The sequence below is a fragment of the Bos indicus genome, chromosome 2 (genome assembly GCF_029378745.1).
Source record: "Bos indicus isolate NIAB-ARS_2022 breed Sahiwal x Tharparkar chromosome 2, NIAB-ARS_B.indTharparkar_mat_pri_1.0, whole genome shotgun sequence".
Classification (NCBI taxonomy): domain Eukaryota; kingdom Metazoa; phylum Chordata; class Mammalia; order Artiodactyla; family Bovidae; genus Bos; species Bos indicus.
Genome location: NC_091761.1, coordinates 64123712 through 64147886, shown reverse-complemented (window position 1 = coordinate 64147886; position 24175 = coordinate 64123712). Strand labels below are relative to the sequence as shown.

General features: G+C 41.9%; 1 protein-coding gene across 8 annotated transcripts in view; it reads right to left on the bottom strand.

Moving 5' to 3' along the window:
- The window catches only part of NCKAP5 (NCK associated protein 5), a 1211030-nt gene that overhangs the window by 693436 nt on the left and 493419 nt on the right, over nucleotides 1-24175 (bottom strand). Inside the window, exon 1 of one of the 8 annotated variants that reach the window (XM_070799954.1) lies at nucleotides 18540-18961. The exons of the other annotated variants lie outside the window; for them this stretch is intronic. The gene's annotated coding sequence lies outside the window, so the exon portion shown is untranslated. Of the gene's footprint in view, nucleotides 1-18539; nucleotides 18962-24175 lie in introns of those variants that run through there. 8 annotated transcript variants of the gene reach the window in all.

Genomic DNA, 24175 nt, shown 5'->3' with positions numbered 1-24175 from the left:
ATGAACACACTATCCACATGTATGAAGCCAATGATCAGACCCAAAGTCAATAACAGCAAATGACACGAAAGCTACAAAGGAGGCAAATAATGTTCTCCATGGACTGGATGTTTGTGTTATCCCCAAAATTCGTAAGTTGAAGCTCTAACCTCCAATGTCAAGGTGTTTGGAGGTGGGGACTTTGGGAGGTAATGAAGGCATAAGCTTATAGCTCTCATGAATGGAATTTGCAACCTTATAAAGAAAGACACAGGAGAGGACATAGCAAGAAATTGGCAGTTTGCAAGCCAGGAAGAGATTCCTCACCAGACACTGAAATGCCAGGCATCTTGATTTTGGAATTATGAGAAATGAGCATCTGTGGTTTAAGCCACCCAGTCTGTGGTATTTGTTACAGCAGCCCCAGGTAACTAAGACATTCCCATGGGAGCACATTGTGGGGGCTGACTCCATCTCTGGAGGAAGGAGGCTTAAGATAAGACCTGAAAGAAGAGGAGGCTTTATCCTGGAGATGGGAGATGAGCAGCCAGCAATGAGCTTTGCAAGCAGAGGAAAGGTTGGGGCGGGTTGTGAAAAAGGAAGCCAGAGGAGAAGGGAGACCCTATCAGATCCAACTACTATGCCATGGCAAAGACTGCTTTTTTTTTTTTTTTTTTTTTGGTTTTGCTTTTGCTTTAACTTCGATCTAAGGAGAGGGGTTTTAAACAGAGGAATTACAGGATATCTGCAAATATCAGATTCCTGAGATGAAATCAGAGCACAGACTCCAGAGCACAGGAAAACATCGGATTTTTCTTTGTGGTTTTGATGAAATGTGCAAATGTTTCCCAGGCAGAGTACCTCTTAACCCACAGCTTTGGGATAAACCTTTATCAGAAACAATCCATCTTTTGGTGAGCTGGCCACAGAGCAGTGCCCCAAGGACATGGAATAAGGAAGAAAACATGCCTAGGAGAAGAGGGGAAGCGCGCATTCAGGACAGCCCCTGCTTGGGGCAAGCTCCCAGAACTTGGACCTTGGGTGACCCCCTGGAGAGAAGCCCAGACCCCACGTGAGCAGGGCAGGTGGAGGAGGGTGGCCCACTTTTCGTTTCACTCCTAGTTGGAACCCCAGAGGGCTGAGCCTTGGCCTCCAGCACAGGAATGGACATAATGTTGTCCTTGTCTGAGTTCACAACCTCACAGAAGAGATGCCACCCTTCAAGGGTGCTGAGCAACCGTGCCAGACATGCCTCCCAAAACTTTGAGGCGGTGAGGAGCATGAGGCCAACTGCCTCTGAGGCAGGCTCTGCCGTCCTGGGCATCTCAATGCCTGCTAATTCCTCAGTGGAAAAGAACCCATATCGGAAACAAATTCTCTCCAATTTACTTTTATTTGCCTTTAAAGCAAGTATCTGCTGCTAGTCACAGTCAGAGTGTATTGCACATACGCTCGGTCACTCAGGCAGGTCCAACTCTTTGAGACCCCATAGACTGTAGCTCACCAGGCTCCTCTGTCCATGGAATTTTCCAGGCAAGAATACTAGAGTGGCTTGCCATTTCCTACTCGAACCCTCATCTCTTGTGTCTCCTGCATTGGCAGGAGGATAAATATATCTGCCAGCTTGGAAGCCCACAGTCACAGCAGTGAAACAGAAAATAGACAACTGTATAGATGTTGACCCAGACCCTAAAACTGCCACTGAGCTCCCCCAAGGCCAGGCCAGGCCTTCCCAGGACAGGTCAGGCTTTGCATTAATGTGCCAGTCATTATTTTGTGACATGGCTATGGACTTACCAGGCACAGAGGTTTTAAGGGGGATAATAACACTAAATACAGCATCCAGCACATACCAATTGCCAAAAACTACATACAATCATTCATTATCGACTGCGCAAGGCACTTTAAGTATGCAACTTTAACCTAAAGCAAGTTCGCTACCCATTAGGAATTGAGAATTTTTAATGTTAAGTTTAGAAAATACAAATGAAATCAGTGCATATAAAGAAACATGCACTCATAACATTTATTTTCACAGACTTATTTCTTTTAAGAGCAATGAAACAGAGACATGATACAAATTTCTATTTCTGCCCCATGAATGTTTAACCTCATTTTGTTTATTCCACTGGTTCTCTGAAATGGAGGGCTTAGACCCTGAAATGAGGAGGAAGTCTCCTCGTGTTTGACCTTGGCCATAACCCACTAAAATATTATTTTTAATTTCTCTAGGAAAAAATGATTTCACAGACCCTGAGTTCAAGAATTGGGACTCCATAACATGGGGAAGGTAGTTGCCGTGAGCTAATATCATCCATCCAGTACTTTCCAATACCTGAAGCATCACTGTTCAGTCCAATCCCCACATCTCCTGATTAAACAAACAAGAGAACAGAAGCCTGGTTTTTAGACTGGAGATATGTTTATTAGCAGTGAGGAGCGAGTTCTTGGCAGGAAAGGTTACTTAGAAAAGCTATAATTTTTTTCCAGAGGCTTTCAAAAAGGAAGAAATAAATATATCTGCTCAAGTTGGTTTTGACATAACCATGCCTAGAAGTGGTTGATAAGAGACTCTCTGAACTCTCATTCTCACCCCAGAGCTCTCTTTCTGTTCACACACACAAAAGCCCAACCTCCCAATAATACCACAACTCACAGATACTCCATCACTGGTGGAAGCTGAGCCCTGCTTCAGAACCACCAGATACCATCAGATCAGAACACAAAAGATCTGTGAGCAGGGCACTGCTGCCAGGGAAGAGTCACTGTTCAATTCCAAGGTCACATTTCAGCTGTCCTGACTTGATTTAGGCAAAGAAGATGCACTAACATTTTCCTATATCCTTGTGGGAGTGAGTCCAACCTTCCCTTTTCTGGAACAGAAGTTTCTGAGGCCAGAGTCAGGCTGCCAGAGAGCAGTACCAAATGCAAATGAAGAAAGCTTCTCTTCGATGCCAGCCAAAAGGAGGGGCCAGAAGGCTTAGAAAGTTCTAGTATATAAAGTCTACAATTTTAAATTTGGGACTGATGTGAGCCTGGTAGAATCTATCCCAATGCTTAGAATAATCTTCTGAAGCAGCCATTTATAAAACTAAGCCATGGTCCTTTCCCATCCTCCTGAGGTAGGTGGAGAATCCTGGTGGGTCTGCCAACTACGGTTTTTGTGGTATGTGTGGTGAAGACTCTGTCGGCTACCTTCTGGACAGAAGGATTCATTCACATCACCACTCCTGTTAAGGAATAACTGGTTCTGTGTTTCAAGGGAAAAGATGTCAACTTTTCCCAAGTTACATTTCTCTGAAGTGGGCAACCATAAAAGAATCCCTGATGGGAAACCACGCAAGTAACCCTCAACTTTTCCACTCATTTATGATAACACAAAGCACAATGATAATCCTCAATGCATTTGATGATATAATAAATATTTTATAAATTTTTATTAACAAAAAATTAAAAAGACATATACATCCCTATGTTCACTGCAGCACTGTTAGCAAGACATGGAAGCAACCTAAATGTCCACCAATAAATGAATGAGTAAAGAAGATGTGGTTCATATAAACAGTGAAATACTACTAAGCCATAAAAAATAACTAAACAATCCCATTTGCAGCAACATGGATGCAACTAGAGATTACTGTACTAAGTAAGTCAGAAAGAGAAAGACAAATACCATATGCTGTCCCTCATATGTGGAATCAAATATGATAAAAACGCATCTATCTATGAAACAAAAACTGACTCAGAGAGAACAGACTTGTGGTTTTAAGGGGACGCAGGGGGAGGAGGAGGGATAAAGTGGGAGTTTGGGATTAGCAGATGCAAATGAATACATATAGAATGGATAAAAAGCAAGGTCCCACCGTATGGCACAGGGAACTATATTCAACATCCTGTGATAAGGCATAATGGAAAAGAACATGAAAAATTATATATATATATATATATTGGGTTGGCAAAAAAGTTTGAGTTTTTCCATGTTACAGAAAGACCTGAAACAATTTTTGGCCAATCTAATCTATGTATGGGCTTCCATGGTGGCTCAGACAGTAAGGAATCCACCTGTCATGTGGGAGACTTGGGTTCAATCCCTGGGTTGGGAAGATCCCGGGGAGGAGGGCATGGCAACCCACTCCAGTATTCTTGCCTGGAGAATCCCCATGAACAGAGGAGCCTGGTGGGCTACATTCCATGGGGTTGCAAAGAGTCAGACAGAACTGAGCAACTAAGCACAATTCATGTATAACTGAATCACATATTAACACAACATTGAAAATTAACACATTTCATTGTATATCAATTTTACGTGAATAAAATTAAATTTTAAAAAAATAGAGTAAGTGTTCAGCTCTGTGCTGAAGAAAGAAGATCCCTTCAGAAATATAAGGAAAGAGGAAAAAAGAATTAACATGTTTTGAACATCTTCTGTATGCCAGGTCCTCTTCTGGGCCCTATGATTACTTAATTTAGCATTCATGATAAGCCTATGAAGTCATTAAGGCAAGTATGATTCTCCTCTTTTTCATGGAATAGATAGTATATCCCCCAAATAAAGCCAATGAAGGCTGAAGAGTAGAGAAGTTAAAGGCTGGAGTTCACAAAGTGGAAAGTAGCAGAATTAGGAAACAGGGAGAGCTCAGGTCCTGTCTATCATGCCACGCTTCCCCTTAACACCCTCCACTCATTACTCTTCCCTTCTGCTCCCACCATCCCACTCCCATTCCATTTCACCACATTTATCTCTAGAATGGAAGCAAGATGGGGAGGCAATATCTCAGTTGCAGAGCCCCTGCAATGAGACTCTATTTCTACTTTTTTTCAAGCTTCATGCCATTGCAAAGGTTATTTAAAGTCCTAGACTCAGTTTCTCTATCTGTAGAATGGGTATATAGGTCAAAACTATGTGTATTTCAGAGAGAAGAGAAAAAATATATGCAAAAGTGGTTTAAAGTTAAAAACTCAAATGTGAGGCATCATTACCACAAAACCCTACCCAGACATGTTCCACCAGCTCCTCTACCACATGAAGCTCAACATGAGAGAGAAGAGTGGACACTAACAAGTTCTTTAGAAGAGCAACCAGGTTACCCTCTATTAACTCATGGAGTGGCAGAGACAGACACAAGTCCTCTGCTCATGGACTGGAGTTGTCTTATTCATGACACCACAGCAAAAGCATGGGAAAGACACCGTTAAATGCTTTGAACAACTGGAATAACTATGACAGTTGGTCATCTCCAAAGATGACCACCCTTAGGCACAGTCCCCTCCATCACTGAAAACAGGTTGGTCCTGTGAATACCTATAACCCACAGAACATGGCAGAGTTAACAATCTGCCACTTATAGAACTTAGCCTTAAGAAGGTCTAGAAGCTTCTAGTTTTGCCCTGAGACACCATGTAAGAAGTCCTATTGGAAAGACCAAGTGGAGGGAAACACAGCCAGCCATCTCAGCATCCCTGCTGAGCATAGCCTTCTAGCCATCCCATGGAAGCTCCAGACATGTGGGTGAGTCATCCTGGATACTACAGGCCAGTGGAGTGCCCAGAGGATGGTAGCCCCAGCCAAAAGGAGCAAAAGAACCACCCAGCCAAGCTCAATCAACACAGAACTGTAAGAGGAAGTACAATGAAAGTTCTTCTAAACCCCAAGTTCAGGAGTTGTTTATCAGGTAGTAAAGAAAACAGTAACAGTGGAGAAGGAAGAGGAGAGGGAGAGCTACCTTCATCTGAACCATCGCTATACACCTTATCTAACCTTCACTAACACAGGGTTTATGGTACCAATTCACACATGAAGTTGGGTGAGGTAAGTTATCTAAGGTCAAGAAGACATGGATTTGAAACCCAGCTCTGACCACAAAGCCCATTTTCTTAATAACTGTGTCATATTTTTCACAAAACATATGATAAAATTACTGGTCTTTGATGAATCATTGGAAAATTGGGTTAACAGAAAATGTTGCTAATTATTAGATACTTATTTTAAATAATCTAAATGGAGCCCATGTGTTATAGTGAAAATAGCTTTTCAACTAGGGGCCTGGAAACTTGAACTTGACTTCTGACTTAATCACCAGCTATATAAAAATGAACACACAATTTGACTACCAAAAGGTTCCTTTTATGAAAAATGAAAATAATGTCTTAGATTTTTGTGGTGGTTGTGGGATCAAAATGATATGCTTAATATAAAGAACTTCTGCAAGCCAAAAAGGAAAAAAAAAGTCCAATACAAATGTGAAGAATTGTTGAATTAAGTTGACATTTCTCTATTCCATAGTTATCAGAGACATTCCCAGTTTCAAACTGTTTTATTTCCTCCTTCCAAGATAAATGTTCATATAATTACTGTTTTGTTTCCAGAGCTTTGGGACACACCCCTTTTTTAAAATGGGGAATAAACTCAAAGATAACTATAATACATCACTTTTTATTAACATTTTTGGAGGCAAAGTTGTAAAAAGCAGAAACCTTTTGACTTCTAGTGAATGTCTATATTCCACATCCCTTTGGTCCACTGATTTATAGGAGTTTTGTTCCTGGGGGAGGGGGGCAGGAGCAGTAGCTTTAGGCAAAGTGCAATGAGAATACTCACAATCCTGACACGGGCAAAAAGAGGTCTCCTCCTGGTACTGGATACCAGAAAAGAAGTGTGAAAGAGATGATGGCTACAGATTCTGTCTGGCAAAAAGCAAATGTGTATATGAAGTTATCTGCTCTATTAAATGAAATCAGATATAAGAATTCTCATAAAGAGAAAGAAACTCTCTGCTCCTTGGGTGGGCAGTGGCAGCTAAGAGCATTACAATATCCTCTGAAGTCATTGCCTAGAATTCTTTTAGCAGTTTTTGTTTTGGAAACCAAATGGTGTCACTGGTAGTCTCAACAATTTATGGGACTTCTTTCATTGGAAATAAAACGTAGTACCACAATAAGATAGTACATGCCTAAAGCTTATATTGGAGAAGGCAATGACACCCAACTCCAGTACTGTTGCCCAGAAAATCCTATGGATGGAGGAGCCTGGTAGGCTGCAGTCCATGGGTCGCTAAGAGTCAGACACGACTGAGCGACTTCACTTTCACTTTCCACTTTCATGCATTGGAGAAGGAAATGGCAACCCACTCCAGTGTTCTTGCCTGGAGAATCCCATGGACGGAGAAGCCTGGTGGGCTGCAGTCCATGGGGTCGCACAGAGTTGGACACGACTGAAGCGACTTAGCAGCAGCAGCAGCAAAGCTTATATTATAGAGTTAAAAATAAGATTTTTATTCATGAACAAATTATGTGCCAGCTCCTGAGTATGAGATGATGGGTGGTAAGGAAGATGCTTCTCTTATTAAAGATTTAAGATTATTCTTTTCCAAAGGCCTCAAAGCACATATATTTTCTAGTATGTGAACAAACAAAATATCATGGCTTCTCCTGAAGAGTGGAAGGAACAATGGTAGACTAAAACAAAATAAAACAATCTGTTTATGTTTTAATGCTTAAACATAAAAATGTTTAAATAAACCAAGAATAACGTTGGAAATATAATCTGATCAGTCTGATTTCAAATACGCAGCTTATTTTCTGAATAATGGTACTCATATCATATTATGCTAATAAAATGTGTATAATATATACATGTGTTTGCTTATATTTATGTGATATATTCTTATCTGTTCACTAAACAAAATGGAACGCTACCCACTCTTCTTAAATCTAATTGCACAGAAATAGAAGCTGTGAGTAGGCAGTGAGACTAAATCCTTCATTAAAATTAACAATCCCATTAGGAAAAGTTGTGCCCACAAAATACAACCAGTATAGATTGATTATGGTTGATTCAGCATGCCTTTGTTCTAACCTTCCTCAAATTGTTTTTTTATTATGAATATTAATAATACCTTGTTCATGTTTGCTTTTCTTTTTATCAAAGAACATTCAAGAGACTCTGAAACTTTCTCTTAAATTTGCATGTAAAAAGGCAGGTCAATATTCTCACAAGCATATTAAAATTGTGGTTTAGAGAAAGAATGACAAAGATAAAAGTCGTGAGGATATTATAACCATCTACTTAGGAAATTAATGTGGCCACACAAGCTAGTCAAGACATTTGGCCTGGATTATTATCTACAATATATGAAATGGAAGAAAAATATATCATGTAGTTGAAAAGAAACAGCAAAACTTTCTGTTGAAATCTAGCACACTAGAGGCCATTCACTGACAACTGTTTCCAGGTAGGTATCTCCTTCTAAGGTGTGCCTTCTCTATTTGTTTCCTTTATCCTCCCTTCCTTCTCTCCTACAATCACATAGCAACAGAAAGTCAGCGAATCCTAACCAACCAAACAATAGCGAGTCATAATAAGAGTTGCATCTTTGCCCTTTATAGCCATTGTCTATGACACACTGGTGGAGAATACACAGTGCTCACCAAAGGAATGGACTGAGTCGGGGTTGGGTGGGCTCTAAGTAGCAGAAGAGCTGGGGACAATTACTAAAATAGCCACAGAAGTAGAGCACTAAAAACAAAACAGAACAAAAACAAACAAAAAAGGAAAAGACTGATTTTGCAATTATATAGTAATTTAGCCAATAGTGACAGCCAAATAAAGAAATCAGGCAACAACATAAAAGTCTATAGCCTGAAGGAGTTGATAGGCTCAAGGACACTGGTTTATTTACAGAATACAAGTTAATTTCAAAGTGAGGCACCAATGGACAGAGATCTGTCAAGTAAGAAGTATAGAGAAGACACATATAATATCATTTATATGTGGAATTGAAAAAAAATGGTACAAATAAACTTATTTACAAAACATAAAGAGTCACATATGTAGAAAACAAACATGCTTATTGGGGTTGTGAGAGGAGGGATAAGTTGGGATAATGGGATTGACATATATACTCTATATAAAATAGATAACTAATAAGGGTCTACTGATAGGGAACTCTGCAATGACCTACACGAGAAAAGACTCTAAAAAAAGTGGATAAATGTACATGTATAAATGATTTCATTTTTCTGTACAGCAGAAACCAACATAATACTGTAAATCAACTGTACTCCAATACAATTTTTTCAAAAAAGCATAACTCAGGGTTTTCAAGGCCATGAGCAGTGCAAATAAGCAATGTAAGTGGAGAACCAAAAGGATTCAGACACTTTTTGCAATTCCAAACAATAAAAGAGAAAAACATTCAGAAGTACTGAATATTCACAACTACTTTGAATCATTTGCAAGCTTTCAAATACATGAACAGAGTTACAATAGGTATAGCAATGGAAAGAAGTAAATATAGGGAATGAATGAGTTATCAAGCAGTTAAATGTATTTGTATTCATAAGTATGTAAGAAAACTGGGAATCTTATAACTAATTGTTCCCATGAACAATTTTAGAGAAAAAGCAGCAAAGCTTTTCATTTTATACCACTGCATGATTCTTATTTGGGGGGAAAAAGGTATCAAGAACATTTCTCAAAAATAGAAAATAATCACAGAAAAAGAAAAATCATTATTCTGTGTAATCTTATGCAAACAGCCAAAAGCCAGGTGCACAATTTCTTGCACACAAATTAAACAGTATATGCAGACGAGGAACAGACCTGGAGTCTGGTCCTTGGAGACCAAACAGACAAATGATGGGACTCAACTCTGTAAGCCGAAATCTCTGCCTCTCCAGGGATGAATAAACTCAAGAGACTGGCACCAAAATCGGTGTGACTTCTATACTGTGCCCACTGTCATTTCCAATAAAGCTCCCCATGTTGAGGAAAACCAACTCAAGTGCCCTTTAGCCAGATTCCCAACAGCAGGGTGTGGTGTCTTCACTCCCTCAGCAAAAACAAGCCACTTCCAATTCAGGAAGCTCTAATAGCTGTGTTGGGTCATTTATGACAATGTTATACCAGACACATGATTTGAAATAGCAGGACTGTGTTAAGTTCGTTTTACTGAGGAAATATTTGGACTATTGGGCATCCACCCCAAAAAGGTACATGCCTGCAAAGATACCCGTTTCATCAAGTTTCATTGCTTTTGACTACCACCTGGAAGATAACAGAAGTTTAGAAATAGAAATTGCTAGATAAGGTTCCTAATGCATAAGAATCTAAAAGTTTGGGGCCATCCCTGATTCCCTATCTTGGCAAATCTTTTCCATTTGGTCACTGAAAAAAAAAAAAAAAAGAATGGAGGTTCTTAATCACTAAAATCTCACAAAATCTCTCTCTTCTTTCCCATTCTCATAGCACTCCCCAATCCAGGCCTTCATCCTGACCTGCCGGTCTCCTCATACCCTGTGTTTCTCCCTCATATCCCACCCACTATGCACAGTCTTCAGGTTCCTGCTCCTAACATCTTCCACCCACATGACTCCAAATCATCAATGGCCTCCAACAGCATTTCCTGAAACAGGATCCCCATAAAAAATGGATTCAGCAATCAAAAATATTTTGGGAAACTCTTAAGAAATGAACAATGAAGATTAGCGTATTAAAGCCCCTGAGAACATCTGCAGCAAAGAAAATCTGTTTTTTTTTACTTTTCAACCATGGGGACTTGTTTGGACTAACACATCTACAACACCTAGCAGACCCACCATTCCAGGGAGATGTATTTTGGGTAAAGTTAGCCCAGAGGATTGAGCCCAGATGGTTTAGCACCCATGTGGCAACGCTTAATCCTGGGTCCCCACTGCTCTTCCATCTTCAGCACCCCTTCTCTTCTGGGGCTGCTTCAAGTGCCTGTCTCAGAGCCAAAGAGCAAGCCCTCTCCTGCCTAGATCTTCTCCCTCTTTTCAATCAGCTTTTAGGGTCAACTATGTTCTCCTTCACCCTCCTTCCCCGCCCCCAAACCTAGAAGCCTATCCCATCCACCTGGTCCTCATCTACCATTTCATCTTTCCACTTCTGTTACACTGATTTCCTTCACTAAACGTTTTTGTTATCTTACAGGTATATTTCCTATTCCATCTATATAATAAGCTCCTCTGGGACATCTGCATCTTAAAACTAATTTTATAACTAATGACATTTTTTTTTAACAACTCACTACAAATTCATGAAATCGGGGGCAAGGTCTTGTGCAGGACAAGTGTTACACATGGTCTCTTTGAATGGAAATAAAGTGGATGTCTCCAAATATGCCATTGTAGGAAGAGGAAGAGAGAGGTCATATTGAGACAGAATGCAACTTTCAGAGTAATTAGAATTTAGCAGAGTGGGTGAGGGGTGTCCACAAAGCAGCATCAGGGTTCCAACAGTTCTGGAAAATCATCACCAGTACCAAAATGTCTAAGGTGAAAACACAGACATAAGGCTGTGTACACCAAAACCTAAAATGGACTGTCCAATGAAAAAGAGGATACATTCCCTCATATGATCTGAGGCAGACATGATGATGTGCAGGAAGAACGATGACTGTCATTTTGGAGTATGTTAACCCCCAAATCATAGAATTTACTAATTCCTCACACTTTAATGTTTATGACCAACCTAGACAGCATATTAAAAAGCAGAGACATTACTTTGTCAACAAAGGTCTGTCTAGTCAAGGCTATGGTTTTTCCAGTAGTCATGTATGGATGTGAGAGTTGAACTATAAAGAAAGCTGAGCTCCGAAGAATCAATGCTTTTGAACTGTGGTGCTGGAGAAAATTCTTGAGAGTCCCTTGGACTGCAAGGAGATCCAACTAGTCCATCCTAAAGGAGATTGGTCCTGGGTGTTCATTGGAAGGACTGATGTTGAAGCTGAAACTCCAATAACTTTGGCCACCTGATGCAAAGAGCTGACTCATTTGAAAAGACCCTAATGCTGGGAAAGATTGAGGGCAGGAGGAGAAGGGGATGACAGAGGATGAGATGGTTGAATGGCATTACAGACTCAATGGACATGAGTTTGGGTCGGCTCTAGGAGTTGGTGATGGACAGGGAGGCCTGGCATGCTGCAGTTCATGGGGTCTCAAAGAGTCAGACATGACTGAGCGACTGAACTGAATTGAACACCTTAAGAAATTCCTAAGCTTCCTCAGGTCTTCCTTTCCTTCCTGCTGTCTAGTTAACAAATATTTATGAAAAGCCTACTGGACATCGAGAACTGAGCAAAAAAGACAAGTGAAAATATATCAGGAAAACCAGTGTAGATTCTGAGATAGACTAGAGTCTAGATAGAAACTTTTAGAAGAGCAAAAGCTTCTATTTTCTGAATAAATGTTTCGGTGAAATAAAAAGAAAATCAATGTGAAATAGTATATTAATGCAATAAGAATGAGATCACCTGAAATAAGTCACAAAGCAGGAAATGGGCAGAAATGTGCAATGGCAAATGTGTGCACTTGTTTCTTTTGAGAATTAATGACTTTCTGTTGAAGAATGGACACTGGTTGCAGTGACTCTTAAGCCTGACATGTTGCCTGACACATGGCAGGTATTTAATCCCAGTCTGTTGACTAAATTAATGAATAAACAAGTGAATGAAAGATGGCAGGCAAGAAAGACTTCTGGCAATGCACAGAAATTCTGTGTTTGGCTACCATTCTTTTTATGCTGGAATTTCTTTAAATTGGGCACAGCGGATGATGAGCTGCAAAGATCAACCTATGCTTTCTCAAGAGACTACCTGTCTCCTTTAAAATATCATTATGAATGATTAAAATTCATATGCCCAAATATTTAGATAGCCTATGGGATTCTCTTCATGTTACAGTGATTCAGGCAAATTTAGGATTCCTACGATAAAAACACCACTCCAAAAATCTGAGAAGACAGTTCATTTTATACAGTCTTAATAGGAAAAAATGGAGAGTGACAGTTGAGTTTGGACATTTGTCACTTGGGAGGAGGTGGGAAGAAAAGCATTACAATATTAGAATATTAACATGTTTAGGTGAAAAGACAAGACGTGACTAAAAGGAAAAACAAAAGAGGAACCGTTTGGGAGAAGTCAACGTATCAGAATTTGCATCACATGAAATGTGTGTTGAATCTTGGATTTGACTCTGATGCCGGTAGTCAACAATCCATGCTATTTTAGAATGCCACACTTACCATTTGGCACACATCCATGTGTGTTCATAAACTTGATATGAACTACACTACAGAAAAACTTGGTCACTTTAATGTTAAGCAATAGAATAACAAATAAATTCAAAAAAATCATTGATGATAATGTGGTCCTTAGAATAAGGAAGAACATTTCAAGGGAAGTGAGTAAGATATTTTCCGTGGGGGCATGTACAACGAAAATGAACAAAGACTTGAGAAAGAGAAGAGAATGAATTCCTCAATGGCTGCTTAACAACGTCCAGTCTTTTCTTTCTCTCTTTTCTATAATGCTATGAACAGATCACAGGGGATCAAGAGATTGTTGAACCCCAATACAACCCTGGATAATGTGGTTATGAAATAAGTTACTTTCAATATTTCCAGACAACTCATTCAAACACCAGCAAAAACCACCTGAGGAACGCTTCTCTGATAAGGCTGACACTCTCCTTTGCAACCAATAGTATTTTGTTAATAATATCACTATGAAACTTAAGTTTACCTTTATCCTATCTCTATAATGGATAGAGATATGATAAAATAAATAACATCTAAAATAACATCTCTCACAGATATCATATTCTGATTTTAATAAAGGATGTGTCTGACACACACCAGGGCTTACTAAGCGACAGGTGTCTTCATTATGATGAAGTTTCTTACTATTATGCTGTAATTTTTTTTCACATCAACATATCCTCTCTCCCACCTTGAAAGCTAAGAACAAACTGTTTTTATCTCTTTGCATCCCTTGCAGCCCAGCACAGTGCCTTTCACAGGATGAACTGAATGTTAACTGAAAGTTTCTAGGTTTACCTTGGAACCCTGGAAACTAAACTGTTTGTGCTCAAAGAGAGAAACAGGTACCATCTCCCATCATACTTGCAAAAGGCATGTGCTCCTTCAGAAAGTAACTGCAATGGCCTTAAACTATAACTCTCCTATAATGGTGACTCTCTGTACGGTGCTGGGAGACAGTTCAAAGATGATATAGATGTGAAAAACCAGTCCTATTGAGTTCCAACGCAATGGAAAAACATTAAAAGGCCACATCAGAGAACATACACTAATCTTCTTGCATATTAGATGTTGTCCTAAACCCATGAATGTATACTTAGAATGTATATGTTAGAATTTATACTTAATGCTTTGTTGTTTTCTCTTTCATTAATAAGGAAACCAAGCTGAGGTTATAGAGATTAACAACTTTGCCTCAAATCACATCAGTAGTAAATGATGGTATCAGGATCTGAGTCCAAGTCTACAAGACTCCTAGGCTTAATCTCAACCATCTGCCAGGTAACTTGCAGTTATAGCAACACTCTGAACCCACAATCCATTTAGGAGTCACAGTCTTACCTGCAACCGTAAGTGCCATGACCTATTTTCGACATCTTTCAACTCAGCATATGATGATTCACTTCCTTCCCTTTATTTCAACCCTCCCTAGCTGTCAGAGAACCTGAGAATCTGGGTTCAGAACCAGAAACTCCCTTAATATATTTGTGTGCTAAGTTAACATCGAGTAACACGAAACAGCCATGCTCTTTGAGATGAGCAATGAATTCACAGGGACTGCTTACTTAATTCACTGCCGTCTAAGAAGTCTAAGCAGGAGGAGACATTTGAACAGAGTTACTGGGAGAATGAAGGTTGGAAGAGAGTAATATTTAGGAAGAAACAACGGTCAGAGGCAGCAGCCTTCGGCAGCAATACTATAGGACTTCACTGCAGCAAGAAAGCCTCTCAAGCACCACATTCTGTGTCCTCTAAACCGCAGCTGCAGGAACCCCGAAGGGCAAAACCATCAGATATTTGAAAGGAACACGGCTAATGGACTAGATGAAATGGCAGAGCTCTGCAGAAAAAGCAAAGAGGCTTGGGCCACAGAGCCTGGTCTCTAAAAATGCTCAACAAATATTTATTGAACAAGCAAATCAATAATCAGGGTTTAGGTTAGAGAGTCATGGGGAAGCCTGACAACCCTGCAGCAGGGTGATGTTAGCCATCATCACAGTGCCCACAACTTTCCTCCACTCATGTCTCTCACATTAAACAGGAAAATCAGAGGAGGATGCCTAGGGTTGGAATCAATCATACCTCTCTGTAAACTTCACTTGAAACCTCAAGCACCCAACTAAAGCTACAGAAGTCCCCCTGTTAGAGGAGGGCCCACTAGATCCAATCAAACTTCATATATATATATATATGTTATATGTTTTTCATTGACATACAGTCAACCTAAGCATGTAAGTTCAACTCTAATCTTAATGTTTTAACATCTAAGAATTAAAAATAATACAAGGAATGCCAGAGTATCAGGGTTGAGAAAACAGATTCTCCACACACACACACACAAAAAAAACTTAAAACCAAAATACCTACACATCAAAAGTTTTCCACAAAGCCCTTATGATACCAAACAAGAAAAAGCTTCCTTGGGTATCTCATTCTTTCCTAACAACAGACCTTACTCTGTGATTACTTTCTTGGCTTATCTGTTATCTAGTTAGTGGTACCCACAGCCAGCCTCTGGCCATAATTAGCTCCTTATGATATACCATCTTGCTTGTAAATCTTCTTTGAATAAAACTTTTCAAAATGACAAACAAGAGGCCTCACATGATGTCTGAAATGCCAACCAAATTTTCTACCAGTTGGCATTCTTGACATCGTCTTTGGAGGGAAGTCATGAGTGATATTCACAGCTGAGACATGAGAAACAGCTGCCCTCCATGTTGAAGAATAAGAAAAAAGGAACAAATCGACATGAAGACCTTCTGCACGTTTTCCCTATAAATGATAAAACAGAGAAATTTCTATTTATCCACCTGTTTCCAAATATAACCCTAGTTTTCCAAGTAGTGCGTGGAAAATAAAACCCTGATTGTCTTCATATGGCTCAGACAAGGCACAAAAACTCTTAAGTTTTATGCTCTAAATACAGAAAATTGCTTCATTTCTAAAGTAAATATATGCCAGAAACTTGCGGATATCTCAAGAATGCCTTGTAGCTAAAGAAAGTAACATCATTGCCTACTCATTTTGCTTAATTTGCTAGTCTCTCAGCAACTTTGTGCTAACACTTTCATCCTATTTTAGATCTTGGCATAAGGCAAAGGTCCAGAGCCCAGAAAGCCACCTCGAGCGGCCAGCCCTTTCAGGATGGAGTGTCTTCCCAGGATGCGTTTCTGCTAATGCCCATGTTCCATGCATTTCACTTATCTTCCTCAAGCTACATTCCAGTAACTAAGCTTCCTAAGCTTCTTCTGAATTGTTTACTCTGTGTTTTAAAGCTCTGTCAGCTGTTGGGATGATCGGCGAGATTCTTTTTATTTTTGGTTAAGCGGGATTGGCGAGCCTTATTGGGCCTTTTGGTGGAATCCCTACTATTGAAAATTCCCACTGCTGGGATTAAAGGAGATAATGCCTGTGAAAGCCTTTTGTAAACTGTAAAGTCCTGGTCGAACGTAGTGTGCTGTTGTAATATTAACCATCATGGCAATAACCACAGTCCAGCTTTAATGGAGGCTTTAAAATGACCACAGCCATTTGGGCCTCGTCTCTGCTCCATTTCCAATCCATGTCCTTGGTTGGTGTCCAACACAGGAGAGCTCACAAAAAAGCTTGGTTGGCATGAACAAATGAATGGCTTAAAACATCACATCGTTTTCCAAATTAATATCCACATGTAAAATGAAGCTAGACTATTTAGATAGTGAAAATATTCTGCCCAAAACACTAAGGTGCTCAGAAAAAAACTGTAGAACCAAAACTTACTTTGAAGAAAATTTCACTGATAATCAAAGCTGGTCCTTTGCGTTCAGTATTGGAGAAGAAGAGAAGGGGGACAGACAGGTGCAGGAATTTCTATGAGCCTGCAAAAATTTCTTTTAGTTCACAATAGCTTAGAGGAGGAGGTTGCCATCCCAGAGAAGGGAAGGGGTAATGATTTTGGATGGCTAATGTGCAAAAACATAGAGGTGGTATAGGCTGGCCCAGCACAGAGCATCCCAAGCTCAGGCTTATTTCCGGGGTTGTGTCTCCTTGGACTGCAGAGGACCAGCTCCTATGGGAGGAGGGAAGAGGCAGTGCAGTGGGAGGAGAGGAATCTGCTAAGGAAGAGGTGCTGAGAGGAAATGAATTATTTTTGGAAAATGTTTTCCGCAGCATTTGTAGGCACAGTTCAGGTCATGATATGATCTATCTGAAGTCTACCTCTGTGTGAGGAGGTGGGGGCTGGCAGTGGAAAGGAAGACCACAGTGACCAGAAAATGTTGCCTTGTTTATCCTTCTCAACAAAAGCCATCTCAACAGAATCAAGAAGGGAAACTCCAGCGAGACTGCTAGTGACTCAGGAAAGCAAATGCAGACACCAAATTTATGCCCAGGGGCTAAGGTGATTCAAACAGTCCCTTTTGACTAAGGGGTAAGGTGGGGTGAGGTGAGGTGAGGTGAGGTGAGGTGAGGTGGGGTGGGGTGGGGTGGGGTAGGGCCTAGAGTAGCAGGAGGTCTGCAGGGCTCCAGTGGCGGGGAGGGCCCCTGCACTAGCCTGGCTGCTAAGCTCCAGAAAATATCACGTTTCTGCCCATCAATCAGCATTAAGCGGCTTTGGGGGCTGAGCTTTCAGCACAGGCAGTTGCCAGTAGCAACAGGGCACATACTAGTAGCTCCTGGTGAGCTGGGGAGACAGCAACCAGTGAGGGGCTGCCAGGGCCAGACAACCTGAGCTGGGTAGACAAGGTCAGAGACCACTGGTGATGGGCCTGGGGGTACCGGGATGGAGGCAGGCCCCAGGGGCCAGAAGTGGTCCCAGGCCGCTGGCCCCTGGGGATGGGGGGTGGTGGGGGGAGGTTGAAGGGTTTCTGGTGGCACAGCATTGCCAGTGCCAAGTACAGTAGTCTCCCGACCTCCCTGGAGGGGCCAGGCTCTGTCTGCTAGCCCAGGACACAGAATCAAGGCCAAGGAGCAGGAAGAAGCACTGGTCCTGCACTTGGATGAGTCGGAGTTCTCAAGATCAGTCCCTTCCCCGCCACCCCTCTCCCTTCAGGAGTCTCTGGAGGACGCCAACGTGGAATTGTGTCTGCACGTGTGCTTGTTTTCATTTGCGCTTCCAGCACAAAAACAAGGCCCCACAGGTGGAAAGGAGGGTGTGTGTGTGTTGTGCGAGGCTCGGACTGCGTGGGAGCGGGAAAGGGGAAGAAAGCACACATCGCGGCTCCCACCCACAGCCTGCTAGGCGGGTCCGGGTGCAGGCGCTTGGGGAAGAGAGCCGGAACCTCATGCCACCTCCGAACTTATCCCCCTGCCGTTGGGATCCGGTAAGGTGGAAAAAGAAGGGCGACAGTGAGGGAGGGCGGTAGAGGGCAGAGATGGACCGAGGAGACCACAGAGGGAGGCACAGAAGCAAGGAGTCCACGCGGACTAGTGGAAGCAAAGGGGCCGAAGGGTCAGGCTGGAGAGCGTGGGCGGCGTGAGCGGGAGGCGCGCCTGGGAGGGGAACAGGCTGGCATCTCCTTACCTGGCCGGTGGTGGAGCATCTTGCAATGGGTCGGGGCCGGGATGGGCAGACCCTGCAATGCTGTCACTTCGGGGCCAGCAAGGCGCTGGCCGCGGAGCCCGCAGTTGATAAACTTGCCATGCCCCGGGCTCGCGGAGGCAGCTGGGGCCAGACGCGCCCCGCCGCCTACCGCGGCCGGCAGCCGAGCCTCCTCCGTGCGCTCCCGGGCGCTCTTCCGCTTTGTTGTGTTGGGTTGGTCTTCCTGAGCCTGCCTCGGGGTGCTGGGTGCCCTTTCGGCAATGGGACGTTTCCCCGGCCTTCTGGGAGGCCCCTGGGATCCGCGTGCCACTTTCCTCCCGGAGACGCGCGTTAAACAGCTGCCCCGTTGCGCCTGGCGGGGCCGCGCGGTGCGCTCCTAGCAGGCGGCTCCGGCCTGTAGATTCCCGCCCCCCACCTTCTCCCCTCCCCGCCCCTCCGCGGCCCCCCCATCAGAAGCTGCTTAGAATCAGGCTGTCAAATCCAGCCCATCTGCTGCAATCATAATCAGTCTCAACCCAACGGTTCTGACAAATCTCTGCCTGGAGCCGGAGTTGGGGGAGCCGGTGGGTGCGGGGCGTGGGCGCGGAGGGGAGGAGGGGGCGAGGGGGCGAGGGGGCTACCGGGAACAGCGCGGGGAGAGCGGGGCCTGGAGGCTTCTATTGTCTGCCCCAAACAGAGGAAGTGAAAGGGGAAATGGGGATCCCAATGGGGAAATAATGGTTTCCTTTCCCAGTTTCCGATAAGAAAAATCAATCCATCCTGGTAGACATATCCATCCCCTTACCCGCATCCCAAACCTCTGCTTGCTCTCTCTGGGTGGAACGAATGCTAAGGAACTGAACAAACAGGTCCTGGAATCTTATCATCAGCCTGATCCAGAAACCGACAGGGATATTCAAAGTAAGATATTGTAATTGGGAGGTAAAAGCTAGAACTAACAGTCATTTGTCTGCAGTCAGAAGTTAGTTCCCAAGTACATTTGAGAATCAAGTTTATGGAGAGAACCACCCTGTAATTCGCGATGAAGCTGGGCCCAATGCCTCCTGTTGACATTTTGAAAGATAAAAGGAAAATCTGCTTCAGGCAAGAAAATGCTGGACTCAGGTTAGCCCCAGCCTGAGTTAAAAGGATTATCATATTTTCTCTCACATTTTAATGGGAATGTTCTTTTTAAAGAAATGCTATTTTATTATAAAATCATGACTTCTGAAACATATTTTTTTCCCAACTAAAATAGTTTCTTCTGCAGATGAAATAAGTTTCTTCTTCTGCTCCTGTCTATAATATACTTTGAACTATTTTAATATGCCACTGCAATATAATCACATATATTTCTACTGGTTATAGGCTTATGGGGATTATGGCAAAATTTTTTAAATGAAAATAACAGCAGTCCTAGATATACATAAATCTTAAAGTATAAAGAATACAACCAATGGGATTATGCCTGCTTTCATACATTCTTTGCAAGTGCTGGAAATGTTCAGTTACCCTGAGTGACAGTGTTTGTTGGCGAAATAATTTGTTGGATAAACAGATCACCAGTTGAAAAGTTGAAGAGGAAAAACTTTAAGTCATTTATTCAGATAGATGTAAAAATCAGGTAAAAAAATAACTATACTGTGAAAACTGAATAGAGCTTTAAAATAGTGCTCAAATCATTCTTTTGCTTGATGCTATAGTTGAGAAATGCAGGCAAGTCACAGTAAGTCCCCCACTGATCCAACCAGAGACTGTATCTTCTACTTATTTACAGCCCAGTAGTATTTACAACAGGAATATGCAGTAATGGGCACTCCATGAATACTGATGGTTTGAAGTTTTAATTTACAGGTCACTGTAAATGTAAATAATTTACACTGTAAATAATTTACAGTGACCTGTAAATTAAAATCATATACATTACTGTGGCTGGACAGGTGACCTAAAATGAAGTTCAAGTGTTACTTTCCCTCATAAGTAAATAATATAAATAAAGGACAGCTACAGATCCAATGTTAAGATGTTTTTATAATGTCTAAAAGTTTGCAATTTTTCATTGCCAGTTTGTTTAATATTAAAAATTCTGTTAAAAGATTGATCAACATGGTACCAAGAAGTAAATATTTCCAAAAAGGTCCTCCCCACCAGAATAAAGTATCATGCTGGTGAATAATTTAAGGGACAATGTCCAGGAAATCGGTGTCCAAGTAGACAAGAGTTAAGTGGCAAGTCAGACCCTGGGATACAGGCACCTTACTGTTATGTTCTGCTGTGTTTTTTCCTCTGCAAGTTGGTAGTTTTGATTGTATCAGGCCCATGTAAGTGAGAGGATAAATTGATGGCCCCACCTCCAATCCATCAAGTCTTTGGTTCTAAATTCAAAATATATCCTGTCTAGTTGTCTCAATTATTTACTTCTCAGTTATGTATTGAGTGCTTGCTGTGTTTCAGTGCTGGAAAATATAAATGAGTATAAATTCAGAAAAAAACATTTTGATCTTGTGGAATTTATATTCTGCAGGAGAAGACAGACATTAGAAAAAAATAAGGAAATACTACTTTTTGTTAGAAAATCATCAGTGCTAAGGACAAGAATAAAGCAGGGAGGGTTGGGTGGTATTCAAGTTTAAGCAAAATTCTCAGTGATAATCCCACTGAAAATGCCAACTGTGAGTAAGTAAATCAGATCAGATCAGATCAGATCAGTCATTCAGTCGTGTCCAACTCTTTGCAACCCCTTGAATCACAGCACGCCAGGCCGCCCTGTCCATCACCAACTCCCGGAGTTCACTCAGACTCACGTCCATCGAGTCAGTGATGCCATCCAGCCATCTCATCCTCTGTCATCCCCTTCTCCTCTGGCCCCCAATCCCTCCCAGCATCAGAGTCTTTTCCAATGAGTCAGCTCTTCTCATGAGGTGGCCAAAGTACTGGAGTTTCAGCTTTAGCATCATTCCTTCCAAAGAAATCCCAGGGCTGATCTCCTTCAGAATGGACTGGTTGGATCTCCTTGCAGTCCAAGGGACTCTCAAGAGTCTTCTCCAACACCACAGTTCAAAAGCATCAATTCTTTGGTGCTCAGCCTTCTTCACAGTCCAACTCTTACATCCATACATGACCACAGGAAAAACCATAGCCTTGTCTAGACGAACCTTTGTTGGCAAAGTAATGTCTCTGCTTTTGAATATGCTATCTAGGTTGGTCATAACTTTCTTTCCAAGGAGTAAGTGTCTTTTAATTTCATGGCTGCAGTAAGTAAATACAAGAGGCAAAGAAGCAGTGAGCCATGTAGGTATCTGAGGGCAGATAGTCCTGGGAAGCAGAAAGAGCAGGTGCAGTGGCCCTTAGAGAAGAGTGTGCTGGGAGAGGTCTGAGAACAGCAGTGAGGCAGTAGGGATGGAAAGAGTGAGGTGTGAGAGTTACGGGGATGGTCTGAGAGGGCAGATCATTGGGTGGGACATAACAGGCCATTTGAATGCAGAGTTTCAAAGAATACCAAGGAGAGATAAGAAAGCCTTCCTCAGTGATCAATGCAAAGAAATAGAGGAAAACAATAGAATGGGAAAGACTAGAGATCTCTTCAAGAAAATTAGAGATACCAAGGGAATATTTCATGCAAAGATAGGCACAATAAAGGACAGAAATGGTATGGACCTAGCAGAAGCATAAGATATTAAAAGAGGTGGCAAGAATACACAGAAGAACTATATAAAAAAGAGTTTAATGACCCAAATAACCATGTTGGTGTGACCACTGAGCTAGACCCAGACATCCTGGAGTAAGAAGTCAAGTGGGCCTTAGGAAGCATCACTATGAACAAAGCTAGTGGAGGCAAAGGAATTTCAGCTGAGTTATTTCAAATTCCAAAAGATGATACTATGAAAGTGCTATACTCAATATGCCAGCAAATTTGGAAAACTCAGCAGTGGCCACAAACCTGGAAAAGGTCAGTTTTCATCGCAATCCCAAAGAAAGGCAATGCCAAAGAATGTTCAAACTATGACAAAACTGTACTCATCTCACACGCTAGCAAAGTAGCGCTCAAAATTCTCCAAGCTAGGCTTCAACAGGACGTGAACGGAGAACTTACAAATGTTCAAGCTGGATTTAGAAAAGGCAGAGGAACTAGAGATCAAATTGCCAACATCCATTGGATCACAGAAAAAGCAAGAGAATTCCATAAAAACATCTACTTCTGCCTTATTGACTACATCAAAGCTTTTGACTGTGTAGATCACAACAAACTGTGGAAAATTCTTAAAGAGATGGGAATATCAGACCACCTTACTTACCTCCTGAGAAATCTGTTTGCAGGTCAAGAAGCAACAGTTAGAACTGGACACAGAACAGACTGATTCCAAATTGGGAAAGGAGTAGGTCAAGGCTGTATATCATCACCCTGCTTATTTAACATATATGCAGAGTACATCATGTGAAATGCTGGGCTGGATGAAGCACAAGCTGCAATCAAGACTGCCAGGAGAAATATCAATAACCTCAGATATGCAGATGACACCACCCTAATGGCAGAAAGCAAAGAACTAAAGAGCCTCTTGATGAAAGTGAAAGAGGAGACTGAAAAAGTTGGCTTAAAACTCAATATTCAAAAAACTAAGACCATGGCATCTGGTCCCATCACCATGGCAAATGGGGAAACAGTGGAAACAGACAGACTATATTTTGGGGGCCTCCAAAATCAGGGAAGATGGTGACTGTAGCCATGAAATTAAAAGACTCTTGCTCCTTGGAAGAAAAACTATGACCAACCTATACAGCATATTAAAAAGCAGATACATTACTTTACTGACAAAGGTCCAACTAGTCAAAGCTGTGGTTTTTCCAGTAGTCATGTATGGATGTGAGAGTTGGACTATAAAGAAAGCTTTGCATCAAAAAAATTGATGCTTTTGAACTGTGGTATTGGAGAAGATTCTTGAGAGTCCCTTGGACTGCAAGGACATTAGTCAGTCCTAAAGGAGATCAGTCCTGGGTGTTCATTGGAAGGACTCATGTTGAAGCTGAAACTCCAATACTTTGGCCACCTGATGTGAAGAACTGACTCACTGGAAAAGACCCTGATGTTGGGAAAGATTGAGAGCAGGAGGAGAAGGGGACAACAGAGGAGATGGTTGGATGGCAGCACCGACATGATGGACATGAGTTTGAGCAAGCTCCAGATGTTGGTGATGGACAGGGAAGGCTGGCGTGCTGCAGTCCATGGGGTCGCAAAGAGTCCGATACAACTGAGCGACTGAACTGAACTGAAGGACTGGCTTTACTCTTAAGTGATGTGGGAGGGCAGGGATACAGAGAGGTTTTGCGGCGGGGGGCGGTATTTTGTTTGTTTTTTGTCACCCTGTACAGTTTGTGAAATCTTAGTTCCCCAACCAGGGATTAAACCCACTCCCTCATCAATCAAAGTGCAGAGTTCAAACCACTGGACCACCAGCGAATCCCCCAAAGAGTTTTGAGCAGAGGAATTCCATGATCTGACTTGTATTTAATAGATTATTCTGGTTGCCTGCATGCTAAGTCGCTTCAGTTGTATCCGACTCTTTGTGACCCCATGGACTGTAGCCTGCCAGGCTCCCCTGGCCATAGAATTCTCCAGGCAAGAATACTGCAGTGGATTACCA